General features: G+C 38.9%; 1 long non-coding RNA gene across 5 annotated transcripts; it reads left to right on the forward strand.

The window, feature by feature from the left end:
• Positions 1-4,208: 4,208 nt before the first annotated feature.
• Positions 4,209-12,016, forward strand: LOC131221568 (uncharacterized). Of its 5 annotated transcripts, none has more exons than XR_009159422.1 (11): positions 4,209-4,532; positions 4,612-4,740; positions 4,832-5,020; positions 5,105-5,157; positions 7,037-8,185; positions 8,373-8,794; positions 8,858-8,978; positions 9,225-9,343; positions 10,941-11,077; positions 11,599-11,865; positions 11,959-12,016. It is a non-coding gene; the product is annotated as an uncharacterized LOC131221568 (long non-coding RNA). The 5 variants fall into 5 exon arrangements; XR_009159424.1 differs by having other exon boundaries at positions 7,037-7,708; positions 7,742-8,185; positions 11,599-12,010; XR_009159425.1 differs by lacking the exon at positions 11,599-11,865.
• The last annotated feature ends 394 nt before the right edge of the window (positions 12,017-12,410 follow it).

A 12,410-nucleotide genomic window follows, 5' to 3' on the forward strand; every position in this document is an offset into this window, starting at 1 on the left:
CCTCCTAAGTTGTCCGCGATCCACGACGTGTTCCATGTTTTTATGTTGTGGAAGTGTGGGTCAGACACTACTCCTGTGATTGATTGGCAGTCGCTTGAGGTCCGTGGGGATGCTTCCTACATTTAGCAGCCGATTCGTATTCTTGATCGGAAGGAGCAGGTCCTTTAGACCAAGGTCATTCCCTTAGTAAAAGTGCAATGGGGTCATCATTCGTAGGCCGAGGCATCTTGGTAACGCGAGGCCAGGATTAGAGAGCGTTATCCCCATTTATTCGATGATTGATTGCTTGTATTTCTTGCATTGCCTTCTCTTGTGTTTGATGATTGAGGTATATATATATATGATGATGTTTATGCATTTTATTGTTCCAGTTTTGTCAATTTCAAGGACGAAATTTCTCTGTTGGAGGGGAGAATTGTAAGACCCGACCCAAGTTCGCATATGTACATGTGTATGTGAGTATGCATTTCATTTCTTGTGGTCCTGCGGTCCTACCGGTCGAATTCCGGTGACCCGCGACACTCGGATAGTGTATGCGGTCATCCTTGAGTCTGATCATGTAGACTTGACTCAGATTGACCCGAGACCTACGCCACATTGTTCGCATCGTCGTTGTGGTTCCAACGATGTGTCTTGTGCATCCATCCGACTTATAGATCAAAAGTTATGAGCATTTCATAGTAGGCCCATGATCATGTGGCCCACTTTTGTACAAATACATGAGGACTGCCTCCATGGCACAAGTCCCCATACACACTACACACACACTATACAATTCTATGGGATGACAACACCCACTCAATTCACTACCCAAGCCTAGTCTAAAACCTACAACATAGTAATTTTCACCCATAGCCATCATTACTTAGGAATATCCAAAAATTCTAAAATTTTGTGGCGGTGTGACCCACCTATTGCAGTGTCGCCTTATAAAATTTTAGACTCAATAGACATTAGATCTGTCCGTGGTACAGCTGGGAGTGGCCCACTAGGCAGGGACACCTAGGCTAGGGCGTCCAGCCTGGGCTGGCTGTCCAGCTTGCTTCGTGGGCTCACCTTGATGTGTTGTATATCCCACCACCCATCCACATGGGGTCCTTAAGGGATTGATCATCCTCCTATTTTATTTTTTATTTTTTTTGTATTCAATTGGGGCTCATTGGGTGGATTTTTGGGCTAGATACTCCGGGCCCATAGGGCTGCCTACACATGGGACATCCCAGCCTTAGGCTACTGCTGGGCCTGCATTCCAACGGCCTGACCCATTTGATATATGTGTTGCATATCCTCTCTCATCTGGTGGGGCCTATAGTGATGTGTGTGGGCCATCAGGGATTAATTATACTAAGAAATACTTCTATTATTGGACTCCAACCAACCCAGAAAATTGAGTGGGCTGGAATTTGGCATTGAGCTCAATAATTGTTACCCTTGGGTCTATATTTACCATGTCATTGTGATGGGTCTTATGGGCCAAATACTCAAGTAGTTGGGCCCTTGTTTGCCCACTATAATAAATTCGTACTTGGGCCGAGATGTGAGACCCAACTTACTTGTATTAAAAATATAAGGATTTTCCATATGTTGGGATAATGGGTTGCCTATTTGGCCCACCATAATGAGTGAACCCATGACCCTTATGGTTGGGCCCTAACCTTACTTAAGGGCCCACCAGGTTGCCTATGATTTGGGCATAGTGTATGGCCCACTAGGCCATGGATTGATTGTGCCTTGGACCTTTCTTTGCATATGTAACAGGCTACCTTTTGGGACCTAGTTAAGGTTGAATGTCCTCCTTGGTGGCCTTAAGGTAGGCCCATTGAGGCCTTTATAGGTGGTTAAAGGCTTACCTTGGGTTGGCTAAGACCGTCCCTCTTTAGGGCCATGGCTCTCTCTTAGCATGTGGGTCATCCCAAATTACTGGGGGCCCACTAGAAGATTTCTCTTCTTCTTAGAATACCTGTCTACGTGCCTAGACCTTGACCCTCCTTAGGATGGAGGATTCCATAATTTCTACAGGTAGCCCACGTAAATTTCTTGACCCATATGCATCATCTGTATGAATTGATTGCATTGTGTGGTGGTCATTGAGGGATGGAGTTTCTCCCCTTGTGCACATTGTGTGCTTGCGGCTAGTGCATGATTTGTGTGTGTGACTTATGCATTGTCATCTCATTTCATGATGATATCGCCCTTGCTTCATTAAGGCTTTGCCTCCATAGGGACATTCGTGGATGGTTGTATGTGTGGACACGCATACCAGGTGCATAGGATGCCCATGGGTGAAATTTTTAAAACTTCCATAGTACTAAGAATCTGCTCCAACGCCGTGACCCTGTGGAAACTATGAGCGCACGAGGGCCTTATACCATTAGGCCGCGACTCCCACTGCCGTGTAGTCGGTTGGATAGGGGTGTGACCTTACCTGCCTGGTATGAGGAGGTATTGCTAGGCTGATTCTAACCAAATCATAAATGGGTCCGTTACCTTCAGGCCTTATTGGTGATTGGTCGTCCACAGGCAGGTAGTGAGGTCTATTACGCTCATTTGACCGTGCAGGGTCTGTAGAGCGGCAATCATTCAGTAGTGTATTGGACCCCGGTGATTTCCTTATGATTGGAAATTTACTTGACATATGGTTTGGTTATGAGCACTGGCATTACTTACATCGCATTAACATTGGCTGTGCAAGCTCCTTCATGCATTGCCTTGGTATGGCTCCCAGTACTTATTGTATGGTATTCATGATAAGCCTTGGTAAGGATAGTGATATTCTTATTGAGCATGTTCTTTCCTCATACCTCCTATTATTCTTCTGTACACCATTGACACACTTTCACCACCCTCTAAGCTTCTATAAGCTTATGCACGATTGATGCGTGCAGGTGATCCTAGATAGGCGTCGTAGAGGCAGAGCGTAGAGTAGAGTTAAGCTTGAGGACTCTAGTGTTGCTGATTTCTCTCTCTTTTCTTATTACCTTATGTATGTTCTTTTGAACCTGATATAAACTTGTAAAAGTTCAAATTCTTAGTAGATTTTGTGATGTGTGCCCTTTGTTATTCTCAGATATGCTTTCTGTGATCTTCAGTATGCTCATATTGGAATGATTATACTGTTATGGAAATCCTCCTTGTAGGATCCCAGGATCAGAACCTACCTCGGGAGCCGAGAATAGGGTACTACGGAGGCTGTTGTGGCCAGAACCGGCCATCGAGTTCCTTGTGAGTCTAGTTATCGAGTCTGGGGCATGACAGTAGCTCTCATTTCTTCAAAAGAATCACTTCATTCCCTAAGCACTTATTCTCCATGGCCTTCTTTGAGATGGTGACCTCCATCTTCTCCATTTATATGCTTTTGTCGCTTATGGGGAAGAAGTGAGCGGCCACGGATGAAGCCGAGCCGAGCCGACCAAGAGGATCCAAGAAGAAGCCAAGCGTCGGCATGGGTCCAAGCACCGAAAGGAGGTCGAAGCGGGATCTTGATCCCCAAGTCCCAATAGAGAGGTCACCATCGTCGGGCATCGAGCACGGTAGGTTCCGCCACCGCAAGATTGTGTTCGAGGCCCATGTAGATGAGAAGTTATTTGGTGAATATCCACTATTTGATCACCTTGTAGCAAATGGATGGGGTCCAATGTTCGAGGGGAAGTCTCACACTAGTGAGGACCTCGTATGGACTTTTTATGCACACATAAGGAACCACTACCAAAAAAATGAGCAAAGACTACGGACTATGGGGATCTATTGCTACGGTTATAAACCGTAGCTATATATCTATGGATTAAATCCGTAGCTAAAAGATATTGACCGTAGCAAGAGATTGACAATCCATAAGGTGCACTATAGCGCCCACCACAATATATGGGTTTTATCTAAGCCGTCCATCCATTTGGAAAAATCAATTTAGGCATGAGACTAAAAAATGAGATAGACAAAAGCTCAGATGGACCGCACGATTGGAAACAATGGAGGTTAAACCACATGTCCTTCCTATGGTGTGGTCCACTTGAGCCTTTAATCTGCCTCATTTTTGGGATCGTGCCCTAAAATGAGTTATAAAAATTAATGGACGGTGTGGATAAACCATACACATCATGGTGGGCTCCATGAAGCTGCTTAAAGGATCGTCCATCCGTTGCTAGGTCTCGTTGGGTACCCAATCCATGCCCAAAAAGGGCGCGCGCCCAAAATAGAGCTCGCGCCTAAAAAGCCCTTTCATCTCTTCCCCCCTCCCTCTATAGCTCCAATCTCTCTCCTTTTCCTCTCCAATCTCTTTGTACCCAGTTAGTATAGAATCCTCTTGAATCCCTCAACTAGAATCCCCTTTTCCTCTCCAAAACTAAAATTCACAAAACCCTAATCTTTCATTTATGGAAATCTAGATCTCTTCAATCTCAAATCCTTGTTCTCCCTCTATCTCCCCTAGACTTCTTGATTTTACATTCTTTGAATATTTAAGGGATAACCTGCATCAAGTTGACGAGAGACTAGCAGTGGTAATTGAAAAATAAAAGCAGTCTTCAGATCTGGAGGTTAATTTTTTCTATTTGAATCTTTAATGCAGAAGTGTCATTTTTAATGAGGTCGTAGTAGTAGGTTGTTGTCCTGCAGATGAGTAGACTTGATGTAAGGATCATGCAGAAACTTGATGTCATGCAACAATTGGAACGTGAGCTTGAGGCCATGTCTACCTTTGATTACTGAGAAGTTATGTTACTCCTCGTGAAGAAGTTCTTGCCGGTCTGTATTGATTTAGTTTAACTGTTTTCCTCTATACTTGCTCAATTGAGGTCGAGTTTAAATGTTGTTTGTGGTTATCTTCTTTTGGCAGGCATGTTTGGAGGATTTAGCAGGCAAAGATGCTAAAGAGAAATCTGATGTTGCTATAAAAGACCTTTTTGCGGAGCTTGCACTTGTGGCCAAAAGCAATGTCAACAAAGGAGGTGATGATTCAAAACAGATACAGGCAATGTTAAAGAAAAAGAAGAAGAAGGATTACAGAAGAGCTAAGAATCCAAAGGTTTTCAACTGTGTTGGGTCTGGTTCTATTTCTTTTATTAGGACTGCTTTCGTTTGATACCGCCTAATCTTTTTTTTTTCTCAGGGCGTTGGTCATGACAAAGAGACTCTCACCCATTAGGAAATCGAAGAACAAGCGTACGTCATTCTCTCTCTGTATACAGAATGATCTTTTAGTTGTCTTTATATATATGCACAAATAAACACAAACATACCACCTTAATGTGTCTCGGACATCTGAACCGTGCATCTGGTTGGTCCCCTCCTGGATACGGGATCTCCCAAACATCAGACGAATATGAAAATCAGGTGGGCTACACCATCTGGAATTGTGTGAAATCATGCCTAAGGCATCTAAAATCAGTTTGTTGGGCTCACTTGAGTCTTAGAAGCCTGTAATTTTGTGTGGCCCCTCATGCAGGTGAGGCACACAATAGACAAATGGATGTCTGAACCACACAGATAATGCAGCAAGGTTTTACAACACTTTGCATGTATTATATGGCCAAGCTTTTACTTTGCTCTTACTAAGTTGTCAAGGCAGTAAGAAATCTACGAGGCTAATTATACCTACATAGGGTATGGCTAACAATTTCAAGTTGCAGGAAGGTGTTAATTGACAATTTTCTTACACAAGGATGATTTATCAGTTATGAGAATATTATAACAATTGACATCAAATGTGGAGACTAAATATGTTTCTCCTATGACATGACCAAGTATAGTTTAGTTTGTATTGCTTTTAAAGATCATATATTTTCTTTTTAGCTTTTATGGAATCATTAAGTTTCATAGTTGATCTAATTGCTTGTGATGTTTATTTAATAATTGTCTTAATTTCTTGATAAATGATTCCAGCAAACGTTTTTAGAGGCCTCCAAAGAAAGCACTGGAAGGGTCCTTTACCTTGGATTCATTGTTATGGCTTGTTGAGATCAATTAAAACAAAAGAATTAGTAATTGTTGTAAGTTTCCTCTTGTGAAACCTTGGTTAAGATGCTTTTCCTTACCTAGATCCACAGGTTATTCGGTATCTTTCTTTTATGCTTCTAGATTTTATTTTAATATGAATGAATGAACACTTTGTTCTTCCTATTTTCCAACTGCTTAATTTTCCTTTAAATCTGTGATGGTTCATAACATTTTGAATTTGTTTCTCTTATTTTAGCAAAACAATAGGTTGGTGATGTTGGTGCTTTGTATATCCTAAGCAGCTCCTATCTTTGCTAGGACCAATACTACTTATTCTAGTTAGTATAGTCCGCACCCTGTTTATCTGTAGAATATGGTAAGTCTATCCACCAACAATTTCTAGAGATGGTAAGAGACTGGGTTGTTGGTTAAAACTTAAAACAAAACCATAATATGAAATAACTGTGGGGTCTGTGGAAAGCCACAAAAGGATACTATTATGCATGGCCAAGCCTTGGTATCTTTATCAACAAAGATTGGCTCACCAGTTGATTGAAGATTTTTCTGCATTGCTAGCCTCCCTATAAGTGTGAACTGTCTTATGGCTTGAAGGTTTTGTGCCAAAATCTGATGCAAAACCTTGGAATGCCATCCATACTCTAGCTTTTTTAACATAAAGTATTAACAGATTGTACTCTAGGAGGGAGAGAATAATGAATTACATATTCTAACTTAATGCGTCTACCCATTTTCGGCCAGCATGTTAAAGAAGTATCATTTCATCTTCATTTTAAATTATTCCAATCACCACAAAACCTCCTCCCTCTATAATTGTGCCCTTTTTCACTTGTTTAATGAAATCCGTATTTAAAAAATAAAAATAAAAATGAAATCCATATTTAATCTTCCTTTGTTCCCTAACGTACTGCTTTTACATTCTTAATGAAAAGTGGAATGACCTCTGGTTCCCATGCTTCAATTGGCATGGGAGTTGGTTCTATTGTCCCAACTTATTTACCTTTTCATGTTCTCACAAAAAAAAATATTTTTTTGAAACATTTTAGTTAAATTAAAAGCTTTTCCCGATTTATTTTCTTTTTTTCAGGAAGTTGAGGCTACTTTGAATGCTAAGGATATCCAATCACAAATACAAAATCACCTATGGCTATAGTACAAAAGTAGCTACAGTAAAGCTAGGGTCCTCAAAGAATCGTTGTTGATGTGATTATGATGTCTTCTTGGTTTCCATTTGCAGATGTGTGATTAGGACATCGATGTTTTGGGTGGTGGCAACAGCCTATGGAGTTGGACTGGCCATCAACTTCACCTCTATGTGGTTTTTAAACCAAATAGGTCCCACCACGTACAGGTAAGAGTCATATACCACTGAGAGACTACTAATGAATAGTCTTCCTAACACCACATACAGGTAAGAGTCATATGCCTCCCATCTGCATAGGGTACATCAGATCAATAGTCTTCCTACCAAAGACTGTACTTTTGTTGAAGATGAGGACCCCATGTAATCTCTTTGATCAATAGTCTTCGATTGATATCTTGACATGCCTCTTGCCAGTTGATGTCATGAATATCTTTTGGAGTCAATGAGTTTTGGGTTTGAAGGTAATCTACTTGATCCTCTAGTTTGAAATTTTTTGCCATGTGGTCTACATGTGGTGTAAAACCAGCTTTCAACTTATAATATTGGGTTCTAGTTTTTCTATCCTTTTACTTTACATGAGTCGGCAAAAAGGCTCATAATTGGTATATGCTTGATGTGAAGGGACATTCAAAATTCTCCTTAATGTAGGTCTTCCCACATATGGAAGTCTATTACTCTTTGTTATTTTGTTTGTTGTAACCATTTCTTTGAGTCCCCATTATTTTTTATTGATCATCAGAGACCATTGTTGTTCTTTCTTATGAAGTGTTGTATTCTATTTGTTCTTAAGTTAGTTCCCTTTTATTTCATGTCTATCTTTTTTCGTCTTGGCTATAAAGAATTAGAAGCTCACTTCACTAGCTTTTGCAAAATTTGGAATTAGCTAGCAACATAGTAATTTAGCCTTCTTTCTTCTTATCGCCTTTTATTTTGTTGCAAACTCCAAAATACATGTATGGTATTCTTATTTCTCTACTTCATAACTCATCTTTAGAGACATGAAATATTTATTTTTCATTGTTGGTAGTTGAGTGAACACAAGAGCCTATCGGATAAGAACAAATGGTAGAGATCAAGTCTCTTAAAGCACTGGTATGTTCATGATCTGGGACAATCTTCATTCTGCATTTAGCTTCTGCTTATCATCTAATTTCACTGTCATCTATCTAAACATTTTCGTTGGAATTAGATTGAGCTACAAATCTTTCAAGAATACTTTTAGGGATTACTATCTCTGAATTAGAAGGTATTTACAACTGTAGGAAATGAAATATTGCAGATCTTTCAGAGTGATGCTTATCAAGCCACTGACTGTTACAATCTCTTATTCTCAGGTTTCATTCAAGTAAATAGTGAAATAGCAATGGAAGTTTTCGAGTTGTCTTTTGCTTATATGCTTGTTTGCTTGTCTTTTGCTCTTTCGTTTTCATGTATATTACTTCCATTATCAAGTCATTCTGTCTGGTTCTGGATGTTCTCATGGATACTAATCTTTGCATTTCTGTTCAATAGGATGATGATTTAGATGAATTGATTTACACTCCAGATTTGTTGGTTTGAGCTAATTCCTTTTTTTCTTTTACTTTTCTCCATAATCTTTCAAAAGGGGACAAAATCTTCATAATCCATTAATTCTTTTTTCCATATAGATTGTTGATGTTTTGTTGAGAGCACGTCATCTCAAAATTACAAAAGATTACAGTTCTATTTTTTTTTTCCTCCAATGAATCTGTTTTGTCATCTTAAAATTACAAAAGATTACAGTTCTATTTTTTTTTTCCTCCAATGAATCTGTTTTGGAGCAGTTCCATACTTTGTTTTGGAGCAGTTCCATACTCTGTTTTGGAGCAGTTCCATACATTGTTTTTCGTGTAAATGTTAAGAGGTCAGTAACATCCAAACACACCCTAAATGTGCCAATCCCATTCATTTGGTTGAATTTTTTTTAACTGGGTATATTTTTATTTCCTTAAAATTTTCTTATGATTACTAAAATAGATTCATTCAAATCCAATGAGCAATCAAAAAAAAAATGTTACTTCAACTGCTAATGGTATAAATGTTTTTAAGCCCATGTATTGGATTGAAGTGAATGTATGAATGCAACCTATATTTTTATGTGCATTTGCAGAGGTTTTAAGAATGGGTCCTAGACCAAACACTTTCAGTTACACAGAACTGAAGACTGCCACCGAAGACCTCAATCCTGCAAGTAAGCTGGGTCAGGGTGGATTTGGCACCGTTTTTAAGGTCAGTTTGTTTTTATTCTATGTAAACTACAATGATCAGAAGATTTAAATGGTCCAGAGCCTTAGTATGGTGATTGCATGCATGTGGGGCCCAGCTATGGATGAGGAAACCCACTCCCTACTGGAACAATCGCAAACCTTTAATAGGTAATCTATGAAAAAAAGGCAACCTATGAAAAGATGGTAAAGAAAAAAAAAATAAAAAACCTAGCAACTGTTCACCTTCAATGGAAGAAAAGACAATGATCAAATGGTTGGGATCTTTGAATTTGAGAGATATTTAGGTCATCAGCCATCTTTAATATTGCACTTCAGATCCATGGTTTGCATCACATCCAAATCATTCAATTCCTTAGGTTGAGCATGTGTATGGAAATTGTCATACACTTTTCTACTACTAGAATTTCCAAATGAAAAATGCTTGTAAGGAAAACTAATTGATCTGATTTGCACTACAGGGCACATTGCTAGATGGGCAGATAGTGGCTGTGATAACTGACTGGATACCACCAAATAAGGCCCCGTTTGGATACCACCAAATAAATTGCTTTTTCTACTTATTGCAGTAGATAGCTGACTTTTTTGTTTAGTTAAACCATTTTTTTAGATAACTAACTTAATTCAGATAAGTTTGGTTTATGATTAGTTATAAATAACTTTTTACTTAAAAGTACTTAGTCACTTCAGTTTTTTTTTTTCTTCGCTTTTCTACTTTTCATTAGTTTCTAAAGAGATGCAACAGGAGAGACAAAAGAGAGGAGAAGCTGATAAGTATGTTGTTTACCAAACATACTTATCTTCTTAATAAGTAGAAACTAAGATAAGCTACTTGTGGCATAAGTAGCTTACTATCCAAATGCCCCTAAATGAGATGAACTCATTTTTAAGTTGCAACCAAACAGGCCATTAGCATTTTTATAGGGGATTGGGAATTTGGTTATTTCCACTAGTTTAAAGTGGCAACCAAACATGTCATCCAAATGCAGCCTTATACCATTCTGTTAGTGATAAAATTTGAACAGTGCATTCAATCGATTTGAAGAATATGAACTGACCTAGTGATAGGCCACTCTCATGGATCAATTGACTGCAGTTTTCAGCTGTTTATAATCATATGATCTTATATAAATTTTTTGTTGGATTGTCGATCTTAAAATTTTCTTGATCTTTTAAAAGTGAGCAATAGATTAGAGTTTTATGAAGTCGTTTGATTTTTGAGATAGGGGATCAATGAAGAGTTTGTCAACTATATGGATGGTCTAGAAGGCTGCATGAGATGTGCCAATGTGCTCCATGTTAGCAAGATCCATGTTGTTCATGTGGCATGGTCTCCGTCATGTATGTACCATGGCCCAAATATCCTGTCATGAGGTGAACCATGACAGGATTGTGGGCCACCTGATGATTAGACTAGCTTGTTTTCTGGCCACTACACATACATGATGGGCCCACTGAAGGAATGGCGTGGACCTCGCACCGACATGCTAACAGTGGTGCATGGGATGCAAAGTACAATTCAAAATCCTACTGTAATAGGTAGATGTAGGAGATCTTGATTGTACTATATTTCAATGCTAATGGCTGTCATTTCCATGCAGGAGAGTAAATTGCATCTGGATTGGCATACCCGCTTCGAGATATACTTGAGGACAACAAGTGGTCTCGCTTACCTTCACAAGGAATCCAGGCCTCACATTGTTCACAGGGATGTCTAATGGAATGAAGCTGTACTCAGGTTAGACATGTGGCCAGATGGACAAATTTTGTGAGTTCTCTTTGTTGCATCTTAATAGACTTCTTATCTCTTCCACATTCTAGTCAAAATGGAGTTTATTCATTTTATCATGGATATCTAATTAATTGTGATTTGAGGTGCATCTTAATAGATAAGTATAGAATTAGAGTTGGTTGTAATAGCTTTATGAAGTTTGCCATTAATTGTTAAGGAACTATGATATTTGTAATATACTTGGTATGCTATGTAGAACATCTGAGCCATCCAGGTGGGCCTCACCATAAATCATTTGGCATGAAATAGAGCCATTTCACTCATGGTGTAGGTGACCCATCAAAATCCATATGCCAGTGGTCTGAACATACGTGCATGTGTGGCCCCCCCTGATGCTATGAGGAACATTCAAGTGTCAAATGCATCTTATAATTCAAGCACAGATGTTGCATCTTCCGCTAAGATGATGGAACATGATCTCTACTATGCTATTCAGAGAGGCGTTAATGAAATGATATGGAAATCAGGTGCTATGGAGAATGATCAGAAATGTGCAGTTTCACATGCGGAAGAGGGTTTGATGAGAAAAGAATCATTTGTGCTTGGAGAATATATCTCATCCCTATCAAGAGAGACACCAAGACATCCTCCAGCTCCCCTAGCTCCTAAGGGTGACCTTTTACATGGCAGAAATGTATTGTCAAAATCTGCTATTCAAACTGCAGTATTTGATGGATTTGATCTGACAAGTTGTGATGGACACATTTCCATAAAGAATCTAGGTTCCTTATAAGGTAACAACTCATTACTTCTTGCTTCTTTTTTGAAAATGATGTTGTATCTCAGTTTTGTAGTAAATTTTCTGAGATTCATTGCTTTCTTTCCAGGCATCACTTGTCAGATTTGTCAAAACCCGAGTTTTCTTCTGATAATGGGGATGAAGGCTCAGCCGACATGCAAGAAAGATGTGATATCAAGAGTTCTATGGAAGAATTCAACATTGACCCGTATAACAAGTGCTTGAAGCTAGCTAATAAGCCACCTAAGATTTTGCAATAATACTTCACCTTTATGTTGTTTGGATGGAATAATACCATGTTTGAATAGGCCCTTTAAATGTTTTTTTTTTTTCCAGATTTCTATTCCAAATAGAAACTAAAATTTCAAATTGAAAAGTGGGTGTGATTCTCATGTTTTTCTCCACCCATATAATTGACAACAAAAATGTAAGCCATTTGAATAAATGAATGATTATGCAGGTGGTAATTGAATGAATGATTATAATTTCTTTAAACTGTAAAAAATAGCTACGAATATTAGTTGTAGCTATTAATCTGAC

The sequence above is a fragment of the Magnolia sinica genome, chromosome 12 (genome assembly GCF_029962835.1).
Source record: "Magnolia sinica isolate HGM2019 chromosome 12, MsV1, whole genome shotgun sequence".
Taxonomy (NCBI): domain Eukaryota; kingdom Viridiplantae; phylum Streptophyta; class Magnoliopsida; order Magnoliales; family Magnoliaceae; genus Magnolia; species Magnolia sinica.